This window comes from Cheilinus undulatus, linkage group 15 (genome assembly GCF_018320785.1).
Source record: "Cheilinus undulatus linkage group 15, ASM1832078v1, whole genome shotgun sequence".
Lineage (NCBI taxonomy): Eukaryota > Metazoa > Chordata > Actinopteri > Labriformes > Labridae > Cheilinus > Cheilinus undulatus.
Genome location: NC_054879.1, coordinates 44,407,111 through 44,427,791, shown reverse-complemented (window position 1 = coordinate 44,427,791; position 20,681 = coordinate 44,407,111).

The window sequence follows — 20,681 nt, the reverse complement described above, 5'->3', positions numbered from 1 at the left end:
TGGTCCGGAGCGATGCCTTACCTTTTCAACAGAAAGAAGGCCATCTCTGGATCGGTATTTATCCCGAGCGCCGAGCGGAGCTCCCTCCATTTCTCAAATGCTCCACTGATATTTATCCTCGATTTCCCCCTGTGTCAGTCACGCTCTCTTTTAGCTTAACGGGCTTCAGCAGATAAAACTATCTTAGTGTTTTTATGTTTTTGCTGAGTTTGTGTGGGTGTTTGGGCTGAGCTAGCCGGTCGTTTACTCACGGAAGCAGCATGCTGTTGTCAGGTATAAACAGAGCAAGGGGGTGCACGCATTACGTAGTAATTGACGTCACTTCCGTTGAGATTTCGCGAAAAATTCGGCCCAAATTCTTCACAGAGAAATGACTTCACAGGCTTATACAAGCAAACAATGAAGACATAAAGAGCCTTATTCTTCACATCGGGATAAAGTGCACACCATTATATACGCTAAAGTGGGAAGTTTTAAAGAAAAAATCTTACATAGAGCCCCTTTAACCCTTTAGGCGCCACAGTTTTTTTAAGAAAATATTTAATTTTGATATCAAGATTTCAAAAGGCTGTAGCTCGAAAGTGGTAAGAGATAAAAGCATACTGTAAATAAGAAACATCTTTAGTATGACCCAAAGTTCGTGACTGAAGTAAATTCACTCATCTAATTTGCATATTCTGACATCAACCATGAACACCACTGCTGTCTCCACCACCATTGGATGTACATTTTCTCCCATGGCTTCTACCACATCCGCTGCTACCTCTGTCACTATTCGTGGTGTTTTCACCCCCCCTGCTACTCCCACCCCGGCCACAGTGAAGCAAAGCATCGGCTTTGGTACGTGCTGCTTGTGGACTGTCATGGCGCACGGACTTGCTGTCGCTGTTTACAGACGCACCATCAGTTTCGGTGTCCCCGGATGACTGAATATCATCGTCAGAAGGTGAATATTCCTTTTCGGTGAATATACCTCAACAGTGAACAGACCTCCTGGCATTGTGAGCATTCTCGCTACAGTTCACTCTCTCTCTCTTCTCGCTCCGACTACAACCACTACTACTACTTCTTCGTCTCCTCGACTGGGGGTGCGTCTTTCAAACTCTATAAACTCCAAAACTTTGAATAGAAACACACCCACAAATGCTGCTGGGATTGAAGTTACTCATGTCCGCCATCTCCTGGTGTAAAGTAGTAACAACATTAGGCACCATATTTGCAGCTATAGCCTGTTTATTCAGCAATGTTGCTTGTCGCAGTGTTGCTACTTTGGTGCTTAAAGAGTTAAGTTTTCATTAGTCAATTGATACAATTTGGATTCATCACAGAACCCAATGTGCCACAGTCCAGGGGTCAGAAGGAGGTCAGAAGTCAGGCTGGACACATGTTGACACATGTGTGTTGCTCAACAGCCAAGGTCAAACTCGATGGCATCTTTTTTGCCAAGGAGGGACATCCACAGCAGGATTGATTGATTCAATAATGACACTAATTACTAAGAAAAAAATAGATAAAAAACAAAATTTTCATTACAGATTCCTTTAGGGCCCCTCTCTACTGTGGGCCCGGGTAATCAGTACCCTTTCCCCCCTGTGCTATGCCCCTGCCAGGGGCTCATGGCAACCCTACTATCTGCCTGAATGGCAACCCAGGCCATGCTTACTCTCACCATCCGCCCCTTACTCCGCCCTAAAGGTGTGGGTTTTGCTGTTTTCTTAACAGGTTAAGTTCCCATGCCCCCTGGTAATATGCAAGGATATCCAGAGCAATCCTCCTGCCCTCTACTAGCCACATGTCTGCCTTACTGCAGCCTTGAATTTCTGGCCCAACCATGCCTAAAACGTATGAAAAGCCGTGAAAAAAATTTAATGAAACTGAACAAAACAATCATTAAATTTTTTTTTTAATTTGAGTTTCTGCTTCATTTTGTGGGACAAACTTGGTAAAAAATAAATAAATAAATAAATGAAACTAAGTATTTTATCACCTAAATATGTTTTTTTGTTTGTTTTGTTTTGTTTTATTTTTTACAAAATTTGAATTATTCATACATAGGGAGGGTCACCTCTGTGGACTTTGCCATGATGGAATAAGATAAAAATAAAATTCCACTAATTGCCATCTGAAGTGAGCATCAGAATCTAAAATCTGGCCGTTGATGCTCCCAATCTTACACACTGCATCTTTAACATGACCCGAGGAACATCATTCCCTTTTGCTGGGGTTTTTAGACTTCACTTTTGTACAATGGAAGGAGATAGGGTTATGCTGTCCATATTTATGTACAGCCAATGGCATTGCTTCTTTCACAGCAGAGTAACTTGTGTTTTTCTGCGACAACAAAATATGCCAAAGCGATGGTTCTCAACTGGAGGGTCAAGACCCTAAAGTGGGTCGTAGAGCTATTTTTAAAACCTGTAGTGTTGGAAATTTCAGATTTGATTTTAACCCCCATAATGTAATTTTAACTCAGTTAAATGGCCTTCAGTGTTAGAGTTACTAAACAGTGTAAACACTGTCAGTGTTAGTCCAGCTCTGCAATTGAAATAAACGTCACCCACTACATTTAGTGGGCGCCTTTTCCCATCGTGCCCTTGTGCAAAGTGTTTCACTGTGTTTTTTGCTGTATTAGTTTGTGTTTAGATGTTGCAGGTTGTACAGTGATCACTGCTGGGATTCCTTTAGCTCATGTTTCTGGTGGATCTTAGTTGTTTTTTCTTCTGCACCATAGGTGAAGTTATCCACTGAGTTAATGACTTACTGTCTTACTCCTGACTGGCAGTTGTACATTTACATATTTTTACATGTTGATATGTATGTTTAGGGGTGAGGGGTGAGGGGGGGCCTGAGAATATTTTCATCTGCCAAAGGGGGGTCTGACAGGAAAAGTTTGGGAACCACTGCCTTGTACCATCTGAAGTCTAACCTCTACTATTTTACACTGACTAGGTCTGATCGGTTTAAAACTATTAGATTTTCACCTCTCATTAAGGAATGGTGGTGGGTCCTGAGGCCAGACAATTTGAAAACCACTGTTTCACAGCAGCTGGACAGGTCGATGTTGCTGGCGTCAGACCAAAACCTCCTATCTTCAAAATCCCCACTTTCAGGGAATGAAAGGAATGCTGATTATAGTCAGCATATTTCTGACTCTTTGGTTGGAAACTTGTTTAAAAATTCTGACAGATTGAAGGACTGACCAACAGCTCTGATTAAAATAATAATAATAATAAAAATGGACGTACAAGGTTTTGACCCAACACTGGTCTATTTGCTGTTTTTCAGGGATGTTGATAAGAATTTTGAGGTTAAATCTCTCCAGTTAAATATTAAGCCACAGTTGTGAGTTTGCTAGTTTAGCTTAGTGCAATAATGCCTGTCAAATAACCCTAAAGACACAACTAAACCCCTGGATTTTAACAAAAATATGTGCTTGCAAAAAGTCCCAGAATGATAGATTTTTAGAGTAAATTGTAGTACCAATACCTGATTTAAAAAATTAATTAAATTAATCACATCACTACGCTGTGATTAATCATAATGAATTACAGTTTTTTTAATAGTTTAAGTATTTTTCCATGTTTTTAGTAGTGCTGTTACTCAATTTAAAAGATTAATCAAGTTAATCACATCACTACGCTGTGATTAATCATGATTAATCACAGCATTTTTTTATAGTTTAAGTATATTTTTGTGTTTTTAAAAGGGCCTTGAACCCGGGCTGCCCGAGTACATGGTGTGCACCTCAACCACTCAACTATCGGCACGCCCCATGTTTTTCGATTTTTAAAAGTTGTTATTGTCATGTATTTCTATAGTTTAGTGGAAAGACAAAATAAGGACGGACAAAAAGAGCAAAAAAGACAAAATATAAACACATATTCACACTGTATTTATTGAAGTTTCTCGTCATAAACTACATTTTCCCATTTTATGTGACAGTTGAACACATCATAACATGTAGATTACAGTCATCTAATTTACTGAGGTTACCTGAACGCATCATATTTTCCGTCTTCAGCTCCTAAAGTTCGCTAATTAACTTCAATTTTGTCGATTCCACCGCAGATTACTACACTGGATTAATATTGTTATCAAACAGGTCTGTCTCAAAGTTTTGGAGCACTTTTCAGCATTTATCTGAGCAGCTGAGGAAGAAAACTGTCCTGAAGCAGCTGGACAGAGTGGTATGACCATGGCTTGATCCCGTGTTGTTGTTAGCATCTTTGCTAACATTAGCAAAGATGTACTTTGCCTGAAGGTGGATCTGAAGACTCGTGCTTCATTGTAAAGACAGTTCATCACTGCAGCATGTACCCACAGTTTTGGTTTTATGTTCACTAACATTCTCCAGCTTTTTAATAAGAAAATCACCATTAAGCAGACCTGGGTCTGTCTCCTCACTCACCACTGCTGGCTGTGTCTGACCCTCTCACCTTTTCACCTCCAGGCACGTAAACATCTTTTGGAGGACTATGGAGGCAAGTTGTGGTCAAACTTTAAGTAAATAGATTATATTGTGTATTCTAGAGAACATGTAATAGCTGGTAGGTGGATTTTTTTTTAATTTTACCCCTAGCTATGTCCTCTTTTGTTATCTTTATGCTAAGTCACTATGCTAAGCTAACTGTCAGCAGGTCATTGCAGTGTTTTTGCACAAATTTATAGTAGTAAACAGTTTCTCTTTTCACTCCTGGAAGCAGAAATTGGACTCTTAAAGAGTCAAACCATCCTATAAAGAAGATTTTATCCAAAAAACTTTATTTATTTATTCATTTTAAGTCTAAATTGACTTACTGACACTCTTTTTGCACCCCCCCACTCATCTCTATTATCCATGCATGGCCTTGAGAGCGGGGGGTGATCTCGCCTCCTTTGGGGAAGCTTTGCATGAGGACCCTGGTTGTTAGACGCATGATATGAGGATCGGCACAAAACAAAGAGGTCCCATTATGCCCTTTTCATATCCATACCCAAGGCCCTGGGAGTGATGCATTGATTCAGCCTTCAGTAGTCCCTTGACTGCACCATGCTAATTCCAAGTGCACAAGCGTTTTGGAGAAATCCTACCCAAAAGGCAGGGCACGGAGCTGCTCTGGACAATGACAGTTTAAGCTTCCATGCTGCTACCACCCCCGTTTACATCTCTTTAATTTATTCCTTATATTTCAGAGGATATTGAAGGAAACATAGTAGGTATATTGTGCAATAGCTTATCATTTGTGGGTTAAACATGAAAAATAAGAAATTAGCATGACATATCATAATGACCTTATATGTTTGATTCCATTAGCGTGGTTGCTAATTACACGATGATGCCAGAGCTCTATAAGCGTATTCGAGCAGATGTGATTGTCCAGCATGCTTGTACGACCAGCCTGTGAAAATCTCAGTGTGCTGCAGAGGTCACGGTGAAAAACAACAGCGGTGCATTTCCAGGTGTAGCCACGTCCATTGTCTCCTTCCTCATATGGGCATGTTCAGTCTGTGCCTTTGTCCTTGTGTCAGCAGGCAGGACATTCTGAATTATTTTGCTCAGCTGCCTCCCTGAACTCTTGCTACAGCACGTCAATACACACATCATGCAGACAGCCGCACATGCAGCTGCGGGGAGCACAGTTCATGTCCATCACGCTTTTCAATCCTCCTTGACACAGATCAAACCTGCAGGAATAAAGAAAAGTTAGCCAGTCGCCATGATGTGATGGAAGGGGATTTACTATAAAAATGTGAAATGATTGGCTTTTAAAAGCGCGATACATGTCGGATTAAATCAAGCTTGTGCAGCATTTATGAAAATAATATTCCCCTTCTTTAATGGAGCTAATCAGAATCATTTTAAGGCTGTATTTTCAGTTTTCTAGCACCTGCAGTGTTTGAAATAGTAAAAATGAATGGATGAGAGACTTGCTGATATCTTTCCTGCACACATACACACAGTGGAATTGTTCATTTCCCCAGGAATGAGGTTAGGGCTTTACACGGCACGTGACCGGCTGTTTTCTAACCTTCTGCCTACAGACTCTTATGTCATGTGTGATCACTTCAGCCATGTTGCTGCTTGTTCCTGCAGAGAAACACTGACTTTGCATCGTTCCAGGGAGCATGCATCCTTATTTGCAGAACCCTTTAATATGCTGTTTAAATTGCAAATGCAGGCCGAGTAATGTTTGCAGCTCTCCAAAGTGTATTTATATTTTCTTTGACACTACTTAGCCAAATCATATTTTCATGCAGCAATGATGTGAAACAGCATCATTTGCAGAGATGCTGCACATGTCTCTGGGCTATCACAGACTCATCACAAATAGAGATTTGTGAGGCTTTAGACACTGTAATCTAGTCTGAGCAATGAAACATCTTTACTACAAAAGAGCTGCAGTCGTTTTAAAAAGAAAGATGAGCACAAAGTAGAAAATTACAAGCTTGATTTGCCACATTATTCCAAGATGGGTATCCCAGTCTGTGCACAAACTGGGGCTAAAATCCTAATAGGGACAAGCTTGAAGTGAATAGAGCCCACAGAGGATAAGCTACTAAATCTTGCAATAAAAGCAATGTGATTTACAGTAAATTCCACAAGGCTGACAGTGCCACAGCTGAGGGCATAAACACTCCTTTCAGTGCTGCGCCTCAGTTCTGTCTGCTGTGAACTACAATCACACAGGCGTGCCGCTCAGCACCACTGACTTTGATAAATCACCAGGAAGTCCCACTGTTGGCTTCAAACTGGAAACTTGTTCAGTCGCAATTCTGCATTTGTCCCTCTTTAATGTGTATGGAAGTGGCTTTAGCAGTAATCTGTCAGTGATTGATTAGGTGTGGCCAAATCCGCTCTGCGTTTCTCCTCTGCTGGCTTGCAGTGCGTGCACAGATGTGTATTTACAGGAAGATGACTGTGTTAGAAAAGAGGTGGCTTTATTTACCTGCGACAGAGGCATGGCGACTTCCACTAGAGCGACTAAACACACACAGGAAGGGCTCCAGGAAAACAAGAAATGACATGCTTTTGTTGGTGTTGCATTTATGCTCCAATGGAAAACACAAACAGGCTTACAGGCGCACAACAGGTTTGTTTAGGGAAGTAAAAAAAACACATCTTAATCCGGCGGCCATGTTTGTTTCAACTATCCAGGGGGAGAGTAAGACATAAATACCTTCACAGAGTACAATCAACCTTTTCTCCTGCACATGTGTCACACATGTATGCAGCCATTACAACATATTTATTTTGTATGTGACACAAGAGGTTGAAAAAGCAATTTAGACAGGGTGCTGCGTATTGATCACACTTACCAGCAGATCCATTTTAATTAAATATTAAGAGAGTGTGCAGCATTGATAGCAACTGAGCAGCCGCTGTTTCCTGCTCTTCTTTTTGCCATCATTTCACCAAAAAGAAGACACGCTCTAATAACACTCACACATAATTAGAGCTGAAGTATTAAAGCAGGGCTGCTGCATTTTGTATTCAAAGAATATTTTTGTATTTTTTTTTTTTTTTAAAGAAGGTCTGAGTATGGACGTCCGTGCATGAATTTTAATGGAGATACTTAAATGGTAATTATTCCACTCAGGCTCAAACGCAGGTAACAAATGGAATTCAATCAGTGTCCGTGCATAATGATGGTCATTAGGAGAAAGAAAATAATAATGACATCCTATCTGCATTAAACCTGCAGACACTTTACACAATGATCCTGCCGCCATTATTGATCTCCATGGAGATAAGCAATTGTCACTTTTCAGCATTGTGGCTGAATGTTAAACACAGATCAGTTTTGTGTTTTTTTTCTACAAACAGTACATTTTCATTTCATCTGCTTCACCACTTAAAATCTTCAGCCTCGTTCTGTGTGATTGTAATTTTGGCTCTTTGTCCCTGCTGCCTCATCTTTGTTCTACATTCAAGCTTTCACAAGGCTGGCATTAAATGACCAGAAAACCTGCAGATGACAAGTTAGGAGAGAGTTTACCATGCAGACATGCCTGACAGCTTCTAAAGCCTAATTCTGCTGCTTATTTCTCTCTGCAACATGTTTATAAAACTACGGCTAAGGCTTGTGGTTAATCTTGAAACCTTAACATGTTAAAAAATGATTACACAATTTAATCATACACTATGTTTGACCACAACTTGCTCCCGTAGTCCTCCAGCGCGGATGTTTATGGCCTGGGGGTGAAGAGGTGAGAGGGTCGGACACAGCCAGCAGTGATGAGTGAGGAGACAGACCCAGGTCTGCTTAATGGTGATTTTCTTTTTTAAAAAGCTGGAGAATGTTGGTTAAGATAAATCCAGACTAGTTAGTCCATGCTGCAGTGATGAACTGTCTTTACACCAAAGAACAAAGAGTCTTAAGTTCAGGTAAAGCACATCTTTGCTAATGTTAGCAAAGACACTAACAACAACATGGGATCAAGCCATGGTCATACCACTCTGTTCAGCTGCTTCAGGACAGTTTTCCTCCTCAGCTGCTCAGATAAATGCTGAAAAGTGCTCCAAAACTTTGAGACAGTCCTGTTTGTTAACAATATCAAGAGTACCTTGCTGCAGACAAGAAGGTTGACATACATCCAATCCATACCAAAAGTCTCAGAAGTCCGTACGTCTCAGGCTAGGCTTAGGCATTAAAACCCGAGAGGTTAGGTTCAGGGTAAGGCAGTGGGGAAGGTGATATATTATAGATCCAGCACCAAGGGTTAGGCTTAGGCGCAAAAAATACTGACAAACACTGGCAGCTGAGTCCAACACGAAGAAAAAACTTCAGTTGGGACTTCCAGCATGGATTGGATGTATAGTGACACCCATGTCGGCCATCTTGACTGCAGTTGGGTCCCTCTCAACAATATTAATCCAGTGTAGAAATCCGTGATGGAATTGATGGAAAATTTAGACTTGTAGTCCAGCACAGTGTGTTATTTTATCATTTCGTACTGAATTATATCTAAGGCTGTTGAGACGAATTTTCGGGGTTTGAATATAATTTGAATATTTACCTCTGAGACCTGAACCTTTGTTTGAAGATTATTTTTATTTTCTCCCACTTATTTGGGACAAATACGGTCAGATAAGTTAAAATATCAGTCTTGTCATTGAACAAGAATTTTTGGGAAATTTTCCTTTCTAAAACCCCCAGAAATTCCATAATTTAAAAATAAAAGTCTGAAAATTCTTAAACATATTTTTAAAGTTTCTCATGAAAAGTACCCAAATATTTCTTTAGATAGTCCTCAAATGTGTCAGTAAAAATTCCTCACAAAGCCTGAAAATTCCTACAAAATTTTCCCCCAAAATTCCATGCAAATTCCTAGAAGATGCAAGCACATGTCCCAAATATTAAAGTAATTTCCCCTAAAATTTCGTGGCAAATTCTAGAAATTTTTAAAAATATTATCCAAAATTCCATGAAAATGATGAAAACAACCCAAACCCCCTGAAGTTTTTTAAGAAAAATGCTGAAAATTTCAAAGGACAATCATGAACCCCAAATTCCCAGTCCAGTTCCCCCAAAATTTGGTAATAATTTCCCCCATATTCCCATGAAATGCATTAAAAAAAATGAAATACATTTAAAGCCATGAAAGCCTCCAAAATATACAAACGTGTCCTCATAATTTCCATGAAAATACTTTGATAGCAAAATATCCAAACAGCAAATTATCCCAGCTTTTCAAGGAAATACATTAAAGGGATATTTCAGGATTTTTGAAGTTGGTCGTATGAGGTGCTTGGCTATAGCAGTGGTATTAGCCTACAGTGATTTCCGTGTAATTTGATCCTGTTGTTATTACGAGCTCGGAGAGAGCTGGTGCATAGCGGCTGTAGATGGGAACGTGTTGTCCGCGTAAATTAACGAGTTTTACGAATAAATGGGACAAGAAAATATGTTGAATCACCCGTGCGCTGTGTCGAAAACGTACACAGCACTTCATTTCCCCCCAAAAAACCCCTCTGTGTCAGGCACTAATTTACGATGCAGCTTTCACCGTTTTGTATCCTTCCGCCCACGCTGTTTACAGTTCACACATCCGCCGGTCAGCTGTGTGGGTCGCAGTGTAGCGGGGTTATCGGCTACTGCAACACATTTTTGAGTTTTTAGATCTGTTTTCTTTAGATTCAGAAGATGCCCCGTACTTGCATTTATCCTGGCTGTTTAAACAAGCACACCTCCTGGACACCACACATACCAGCCATTAGAGGAAAAAGGCGACAGTCATAAGCTTACCTGGATGACAAATTTCCATTCGGCCCTTTAAGTTGGGGTCTGTTTTTTCCAATTATTTCTAATACCAAAAATGATTGCTTTAATGTTGGAGAGCCAAAATGTAATGTCCTCATACGTGGACGCAGGGTCTTAGGAGGTTAAAAACTCATTAACTCCATATTCCAAAGCTGAAGTTACCATTGGAGCGTGTTTTTTAAAATAGTTTTACTGTTTATAATCATTCTCAAGTCTTTCCCCTCTCTCTTTGGCCTCTACTTCACCCATATGTAGCTGTAAGAACCAAATGTTTCATCACACGTCACGTGACATGATGAACAATAAAGTTTTCACACCAAAACACAGAGGCGCTAGTGGCCGCCATATTTCACTGTCAGATATTATTTTTATATGGATCATTTTTTAAAAATGATTTATTAAATCCATGTAACCTCATTGTTTGAGCTTTTTATTCCAAAAACGTGCACAGTCCTTGTCTACTGTATTGAATGACGTAGCGACTTGCCTCTGGTAACACGGCAGCGACGCCGACGCCCAGCCAGCCAATTTCGCATATTATGTCTGTGCTCAGTAATATGTGAATTTGGATCATAAATCGATTCATTAAAATAAATGAACGTTATCGCTGAGCTTGTTAACCCAAAAACTCGTAAATATTTCGTCTACTTGTGTTTCCTTATGAGGCAGACTTGCCTCTATTAACATGGCGGCGACACGGAGAAAACAACGGAGAAGACGTTCAGTTCAAGTGACTTCCAGTATTAGAAGATGAGATATGGCGGTGATTTTCCAACTTCTGCTGTGAAATGGAGGTCCTCGGATGCATCCAGGTACTCTTGATAAGAGTTGATAAAAGAGAAGGAAAGGTAAAATAGGATAAATAAAAAGATAAGGACAGGTACGGTTAGAGGAGGTAACATCAACACAAGATAAGAAAGATCATGTAAAAAAAAGTTCATGTTAGATGAGATAAGAGAAACATAACAGATGAAGTTATTTGTATAAGTTAAGATATGCCAAAGTAATAAAGGTAACCTAAATGTTAGTGATGAGCAGTCAGGAATGTGTTTTTACAGCAGGTCTAGAGTCAGAGTGATGAGAAGAGAAACTACAATAATTAGCTTTATAATTATAAAAAGAATAATGATTAAAATCTACATACACTCTGCACGTTTGCTTCTCTATGATACTGAAATAAATGAGTAAAATCACAGACTGTGCCTTTAATGAACACTCTCTCTGAGCTTTTATCTCCTGTGTAAGTGATTATTAGTTGAATAGTGTAACAGTTGCTTACACATATTGTACAGTAGGCAGCCTGCATTGAGTCCTCTCCAAGACGGCCACTTGGTTGAATAATTAAATAAAATCTCCAATCAAATGATCCATGATTTGCGGGCCTTCTGTTGCCAACCGACTCCATCTGTTTGCTTTTTCAGAGCTCTGACACAGTGGCGCGTGTGAGTGAAACAGCAATAATGTAATTGTGGATGTGACAGATCCACCAGATGATGCAGGGACTGTCGGAGAGTCTGCTCTGAGGCATACTGTACAGCATGGTGTCATATGGTCCGCAAGAAAGCATGACAGAAACAGTTTCAGAGAGGCCTCCCTGCTGTCTGATCGGCCTTCTCTTAGCTGCGTTTAAAGTGTCTCGTGCAGCACAAAGTTGCTGTGTCTTAATTGAATAGCAGGCTCCAGAGCAGGGAGGGTGAAGGACAATAGTAGCAGGGCCGCTTTGGCTCGGTGCCAGCGGAGGATGCAGATTGGGCCTCGGCGCTCAGCGGCAGGCAGGGCACATGCTGGAGTCCACATCAGGAGAGACAGCAGCCGCTGCTTTGATGGATCTGTCATAGCAGAGAGTGTGTGCCCTCAGCCGGGGTTCAGGTATTCAGCACCAATAACATGCTACTACCACAGGTCAGGCAGCATCTTCTCTGCTGCTTTTTAAGGACAACACACCCTAGACTACCTTATATTTGTTCATTTCTTCAGCATTTGTCTGTATGAGTAAAACTTTCAGCATTCATGGACTCTGAATAAATTGCTCCTCACTAAATCAAACATTGTTTGGCCCAACAACAAACATACAAAAACAGATATCTGGATGTTCAAACAGCTTCTCCGGCTCAGTTTTCTTCAGTCGTATGCTATTTATATTGAAGTATGTCTGTTATTAAAACCAGCCATGCCAAGGTCATTCAATTAATGTCTCTCTTTTATCAACTTCAGAGGCTCCACAGTGACTGAGTGCCACTTTAACCATCACACTCAAGAGCACTGGTGGACAAAACTGGAGCACAATATAATCACATGAAACCTTTTTTTTTTGGCTGATAAAAAACAGAGAAAATTTTTTTAAAAAAGGAAAAAGATCTTTTACAAACTCAAAGTTCATTTGCATCTAATTTGAGAGAAAATGGCACATTGGATATCTCTGGTAAAGTCACAGCTTTTTAGCAGTTTAATTAAGTGCTGTCAATAGATTAAAAATTAATCTCTCTAATTATAGGCTTTGTGATTAATTAATTGTGATTAATCACTAATATCTGTAACATGAGAAACATAGCTTTACTGGTGGACTTCCTGCTAGGATTCGGCAGTACCCTTTATTTATTTATTTATTTAACCCTTTATCTATCATTTTTGTTTAACATAACAGTGTTACTCAACCCTGCTTAACCGAAGAGCCAAATTGTTGTAAAAGACCTTTGTAAGAGCGGTGAAAGTGGTGAAAAGTGGCCAAAATGGTTTGAGGTAGCAACAAAAATAAGTTAAAGGTGGCAAAAATGGTCCCAAAGTGGCAAAAACCTGGCAAAATGTTAGAGAAAAGGTGAAAAATGGCCAAAAAGCAGTCAAGAGTGGCAAAATAGGGCAACAAAATAGGAAACAAGTGGTATTTAATGGCAAAATGTAGCTTAAATGGGCAATAAATGGTGAAAAGGGCAAAAATGGGATAAAAGTGGCTAAAAGGAGTAGCAAAAATGAGCAAAAAAGAGGAAACAAGTGGTATTTAATGGGAAAAGGTAGCTGAAATGGGTGGAAAGTGGTGAAAAAATGGTGAAAGGGGCAAAAAGTGTCAAAAAGAAGTGGCAAAAATGGGTGAAATAACATAGGAATACAGGCAGTTTAAATGAGGAAAAGTGGCAAAAAAGGGTGGAAAATGGCAAAAATTGGGAAAAAGTGTCAAAAAGAAGTGCCAAAATATGGAAAAAGTGTCAAAAAGAAGAGTCAAAAAATGGGAAAAAGTAGGGAAAAAAGTGGTATATAAAGGCAATGGTAGCTTAATTCGATGAAAAGTGGCAAAAAGGTGAAAAAAGGCAAAAATTGGGAAAAATTGTCAAAAAGAAGTTGCAAAATGGGCAAAAAAGAGGAAACAAGTGATATTTAATGGAAAAAGGTGGCTTAATTGGGTGAAAAGTGGCAAAAAAGGTGAAAAAAGGCAAAAATTGGACAAATAGGCAATTATGCCTCCTGTATGTCTGGGAAACAAACTGATTAATGAAATTAATTTCTGAGGTTGAAGTTTCCTTTTTTAAGGTTTTCTGGGGGAGTAATATTTAAAATTAAGACATAAAAAAGCCACAAATAATCACTAAAGAGCCACACGTTGAATTTCACTGTTCTAGAGCCCACTGGGGACCATTCAAAACTTGGCCACTGGCCGCATTTGGCCCCTGGACCACAGTTTGGACGACCCTGATGTAAAGGTCGCCCTTTCAAATGCTCAGACTTTTGGTCACTAGTGTGCTTAGCCTCATGTATTTTCTGCCCATATCACACACTCTTATTATTCTCCTTCAATAAAATTTTAACCAGAAGGTATTTAAAGCATAAAAATGCATAAAAAGACCCAGTTTGACAATTAAATAATATCCTGATTATGTTGTTCCCTAATCTTGTTCCAGCTTGCTCAGATATATTAACCACTCGATCTGTTCATCCAAAGTAAACATGATTGCAGAGCCCCGAGTGTGTGTGCATGCAGAGCTTTATCACAGCAACCTCGTAGAGCACGGACAAATGTGAGAGCAGCAGAGCCCGGCTAAACACAACGGCCGCTCCTGGATTCATTCTGCAAGGCGATGCTTTTCCAAACAGCTCCAAGACTTCCTGATCGTCTGTAATCCCCAGCTTTCACACATAAGTCACTGAGAGCGATGGAGTCCCCTCTGTTTACTCACTCCAAACCAAATGATCTTTCACAAGTAGACCACTTCAGATGTGAAATGGAATTTGCCGGGCTGTTCTATCCCGAGTCTATTTCTCTGTACGCTTTACCAATTCCCAAACAGGGTTCAGTCGCTCACAGGTAATGTCTGCGAGGATTGAGCCTGGCTCCTCTGCTGTCTTAATGGCCCACGGGAAAAGGGATTTGACGGCAGTAAAGAAGTGCTCTTAAGCACATAGACTGGCTGGATTTCATTTTGTTTTACTTGCTTTAATGTATTTCTTCCTTAGAAAGTAGGCAATATTTATAATAGTGTGAATGATTTAACAGTCAGCACTATAAAAACCTCACTATCTCACACACAAAGGCTAAAAATCATCCTGTTAAAAAACTGAAAATAGCAGAATCCCATCCTTCCTACAACAGAGGGCTTAAAAATAAAATACAACACAAAGTAAACAGCGAAATAATAAATATTAACTCAGTTATACGCTCACATGTTAGAGTTTAAAGAGCGTGTCAGATGGCTTTATCTCTCCACTGGTTGACAGCGTTACTGCTCTGCTATGTAGTTATGATAAATGGTTGTTTTAAGAGGGCTGCATTTACTTTGTAGAGTCATTATGAGAATATTATGTATGAGAAAACAGTCATTAATATTCATTATAATTGCAAACCACTGAGCTGAATGCTGATGGAGTATGTGTGCGGATGCCACCACGGGCATGCTCCTTCTAATGTATCTCTCACTGCATCTGCACAGCCATAAATGTCGGCGTTTAGGAACAGAATCTGGTTTTTACTCAATCAGTTCATCATGACCCCTTCGAGGGAAGTATTTTAACACTGTTTTCACACATTAGACTGGGAAATATGCTGCAACACCCTAAAGAGTGGCTGGAAATACTGCATTTATCTTCCCATAGAAATGCATGCTAAGATAAAAAAGATAAAGATACACCTATACTGATCTCACGACAGGGAAATTTTCAGTTGCAAAGAAATGACAAGAGCACATGAACATCAAGTGTCACACGTTAACAGAATAATACAGTAAAGAAAAAGTCAACATTGTCTTGAACATTCAGAGTTATTCCTGTTTAGGTTTAAAGACTTGGTGGGTTTTATCACCACGGCATCCTTGCAAAGGTTTATTAAGAGTCATACCCCACACAGCTGGAGCTATCTGTGAGCCTGAATCCTCATCAGGACGATCTCGGGTAGATTATTAATCAGATCAATTTTCAATAGACAAGATTAGTCAAGAGTACCAGGATGAAGACTTCCACTTCACACTGGAAGTCGGAAAATCGCCACCATACCTTTATCTTTTTTCATATTAATAGAGGCAAGTCCGTAACATAAGGAAATACAAGTGGACGAAAAATCGATTTATGATTCAGATTCACATATCACTGAGTTCAGACATAGAATGCGACGGGAGACTGGCTGATATCAGATGTTGTTTCAGTTATAGTGATGTTCAAATGTTAATGAGCTGTCTGACTCCTCCCCTGACCACGCCCCTCGCAGGAAGTGGATTTGGCTTAATGGATAATTTGCAAATATCCTTGATAAGGAGGATAAAGAGTTCAAGGGATTTGGTAAGGAGTGGGAGCAGGCCATTGCAGGTATACTAGCTGGTGTTGATATCCACTTTAGGACCCACAACCTCAGTTGCTAGGTCATGAAAGTTGACCTCTTTCCTCGGTTGTGTGCAGAAGATCATTTATAGATAGCTTTGTTTAATAAAAATCCTCCTTTTCAGGGTGGATCACCAAGAAAACTCTTTAAAGCACTGATCATCAACTGCATGTCAGGCCCCCCAAAGGTACCTGTCTGGCCCCCGAAAGATCATTAAATTCAGAAAAGAAGAAAAAGAAGATGTTGTGGTTTTAAGAGCATCCTTTGGCTTTAAATGTCTGTTAAATCCACCCCACAAACACTTGATATTGAAATAATTTTAAAATGGATAAAAGAATGATCTGTTTTATTGAAATATTTATTAGATAATAAAAAAGGGGTAAGGTTGGCAGAAGTGCTGCAAAAATTACCAGATAAAGTGGTGAAAGGGGGTTAGAGAGTAGCAAAAATGGGTAATGAGTGGCAAAATGGGTTGTGGAGTGGCACAAAGGGACAGAAATTAGCTGAAAAAGTGGTGAAAAGAGGTTAAAATGTGGCAACAATTGACAAAAAAATAGTGCAAAAAAGTAATGAAAACGGATCAAAAAGTGGTGAAAATAGAAGAAAAGTGGCAAAAACGGGTAAAAGAGTGGCTCAGAGGGGATAAAACATGCAGGAAAAGTGATTCAAAAGGAGTAGTAATCTAGCAAAAATTGGGTGAAAGGGCCAAAAAGTGGCAAAAACGGTTTAAAAGTGTCAAAATTGGGTTAACATTAGTGCTAAATTACAACTGTGGAGGGCCCGGTCTCTGGGATTTTCAGGGGCCCTGCTGGTTCTGTTATCAGATCTGTCTAATACGAATAGAGCTCACTGGTAGCGCCTAAAAATGTCCTGCGTTTTTAAAGAAGATACAAATACTACTACAATAATGTTTCATTTATATCAGAGCAAAATTTTAATAAAATTTTTGTGCATTTGAAAGTCCAGCCCCCAGAGTTTCTGTTGAGACTAAAGGCCTATTTTATTCCCTTTACGTACGAAAATGTAAACGTCCTTTTCAAACGATGTTACCATCACTGCTCACATACTTCCATGTGTAATTTACGTTGGCTACCAACCAACTGACATTTAATTCCCTTTCAGCCTCCTCCAAGCTGTTTTGTAGCATCTGTTTATCCCGGTGTCCAGGTGAAGTAACATCATAGAGATGTTTAAAGTTTCTAACCAACTTCGCCATTGTTATTTCTTCTGCGTGTCTCACTAGAGCTACGTATCGGGTAGTGACAGCAACACTGCCCCTATGGTTTCCGGTGGTACTGCTCCGTTTGGCCCATATCGGTATGCTTTATGGAAACATGAAGAAATACGGACAAAATGAACACGAAGCACGGACAGCAGGCTCCATCCGGATCCGGATCCGTATTTAATGTTGAGCATAAATGGGCCTTAAATCCGGCCCTTGTGCAAACGTAGTTGATGACCCCTGCTTTAAAGGAACCCTGTCCATTATATTAGCAGCAGAAGACCTGGAAATGTTACCCTCAAAAATGTGTATCAGATCTGTAGCCATTGTTGTTGACAAGGCTCAGAAGTCCCGCCCCTTCTTGATTTTAATTGGTCAGTGAGGGAGAAGTGACAGCTGTTCCGTACTCGTTTTTTCTGAATGCTGGACTGTATAGGATTTGTATTGAAAAGGAGCTCTGCCAACAGCAGCTGGACTCAGGCCCTTTCTCTTTCTTTATCTGTATTCTGTTTTTTCTAATACGATAAATTTGCCATACATCATGAGATAAAAACTAAACTGTTTGTAGAATTCAGCTCATATTCTGCCTTATAGTCTCCAAAGATTACGCTGTTTTTATTCCAGCTGATCGGGGCTCCAATTTTTGTTTGTGTCTGGTAATTGGAGCGGTGTTGAAGTGAGGAGCATTGATACCTTTCCTCAGTCTGTGTGTGAATGAGGCCGGCTATGGAAGAGAAAAGGTCAGGCCCCGGACTCGCTTCCTCCCTCCGGGCCCTCAGCAGCAGCAGGGGCCGCACAACACCACAAACAATTAAACATGTTGCTTCTCAGAGTAGAGCGGCTACACTCCTGTTGGTTAGAGAAGGGTTTTTTTTTTTACCTCAGTGGTTTGCTGTTGGTCACTCTTCAGAGCAATAATCTGCAGGTCTGAGCAATCAATACAGACACGACAGCTTCAGCCTCCATTAGCACCGACATCTCTGGAGTGTCTGTGCATGAGCAGAGGAGCACACAGTATGGGCATCAACAGACACATCTGCACGCTCACACTAACAGATATATTCAAGCTCATGCACTGACTCATCCACTTACACATACATGCACGCACCACAGGCACTGACACATTTCTATATGAGGATATAAAGGCAGACAAAACAGAAAAACACTCTCCACATATTCTGAAATATCTATCTTTATGGACTAACAGTTCTCTAAATGCCTCAGTGTTTATTTCTTCTTTTTTTTTTTTAAGCTACAACGTCAAAAAATATCCAGCTTGGAGGAAGATTTTCTGTAAGATGCTACAAAAATTCAATCATAAATATTTTTTATAGAAATGTTCAATTTCTAACATTATAATTACAAAATTATTCAATACATGTAAATGTCAGGTCATTAAATCCTCATTATGGATTTGTCTGCTCTTTGAAATAGGGCATTTAAATAAGTTTTAGCAAAATTGTCTTTTGCAGAACAGTATCTGCCCAAAGCTAAAACATAGTTTAATGTAGCTTAGTTTCAAACTTGATGGTTGTTTAGAAATTTTAGACTTGTGTTAACTGTTATGGCAGATTTAACTGAAAAGTTTGCTCAATTTTTTCTGTCTTTTGTTGTTCTCCTGACATGTTCTCCTAACATAATGCAGGCAGAAGTATCTGTGCCATGAAGAAACATGGTTAGAAAGGTGTCTTAACCCTTTAAAGCCAATTGTATCATATTTGATAAATGAGTTTGTGGGATCTCTGTCTAATCAACCTGATCAATACTTCTCTTAAAGGTCCCATGTTTTACCCTCTTAAGACAAGTTTATATGGTCTCAGAGCTCCCCAAAACATACCTGTGAAGATTGTTGCTGAAAAAAAAAATCCAGAATTGGATTTTTGCATAACTAAAAACTCCTCTGATTCAGCCCCGCTCAGAACGAGCTGTTTCTGCATCTGTGGCTTTAGAAGTTAACCCTTTAGCTGCCACAGTTTTTTTTAAAGAAAATATTTGATTTTGATATCAAGATTTCAAAAGGCTGTAGCTTGAAAGTGGTTTGAGATAAAGGCATACTGTAAATGAGAAAAATCTTCAGTATGACCCAAAGTTTGTGATGGGAGTAAATTCATTCATCTAATTTGCATATTCAGGCATCAACCGTGAACACCACTGCTGCCTCCACCGCCATTGGCTGTGCGTTTTCTCCCACGGCTTCTACCACATCTGCTGCTACTTACGTCACTATTCGCGGTGTTTTCACCACCCCTGCTACTCCCACCCTGGCCACGGTGAAGCAAAAGTATCGTCTTCGGTATGTGCTGCTTGTGGACTGTCATGGCGCACGGACTCGCTGTCGCTGCTCACAGACGCACCGTCAGTTTCGGCCTCACTAGACGACTGAATGTCATCGTAGGAGGGTGAATATACCTCAACAGTGAACAGACCTCCTGGCATTGTGAGTATTCTTGCTACAATTCGCTCTCTTTCTCTCTTCTCGCTCCGACTAAAACCACTACTACCACTTCCTCGTCTCCTCAACTGGGCATGCGTCTTTCAAACTCTTTATACTCCAGAAACACGCCCACAAATGCTGCTGGGATTGAAGTTACTCATGTCTTCCATCTCCTCGTGTAAAGTAGTAACAACATTAGGCACCATATTTGCAGCTATAGCCTGTTTATTCAGCAATGTTGCTTGTCGCAATGTTGCGACTTAGAGTTAATGAGCTGTCTGACTCCGCCCCTGACTCCGCCCCTTTCAGGAAATGATGTGACTTAATGCAGGGGTTCTCAACCTTTTCAGCCCGCAACCCCCAAAATAAAGGTGCCAGAGACCGGGGTCCCTGTCGTGTGCAGACAAGGCTGCCCATAAGGAGGGATAAAGGGGAAGGTTTCTGGGATCCAGCAAAACTGGGGGCCCATGGAGGTCAGCAAAACCATGGTCTATTGTAAAGTTAAGCTGTGAAAACCATATTTATATTTGACCTAAATAATAACCATTCTTATCGAAGAAACGAATATCTCTTCTATTCATTTGTGTAGTAAATAGCCTTCTTAAAATGAAAATAACTTTTGTTAAATACATACCAAAATGGGTTAAAATTACTTAAATTAGTGAGTAATGGCTAAAAATAGTGGAAAAGATGTTGACATTGGATTTTTAAAAAACATAAGCGGGTAAAAAGTGGCAAAAGTTAGATAAAAGTGGCCAATAAATAACCAAAAATTGATAAATTTGGCAAGAATGAGGGTTAAAAGTGGGTTACAAAGTGGCTGTTTGGCTTTTAAGGGAGAGAAATTAAGTGGACTGGAAGGAAAATTGATATAAACTGGTAACAATGGGATAACTGTGGTTAAAATGGGCAAAAGGGGTTGTAAAAGTGGTTAATAGAGGCAATAATGAGGCAAAAACAGGAAAAACGTGGCAAGAATTGGTTTAG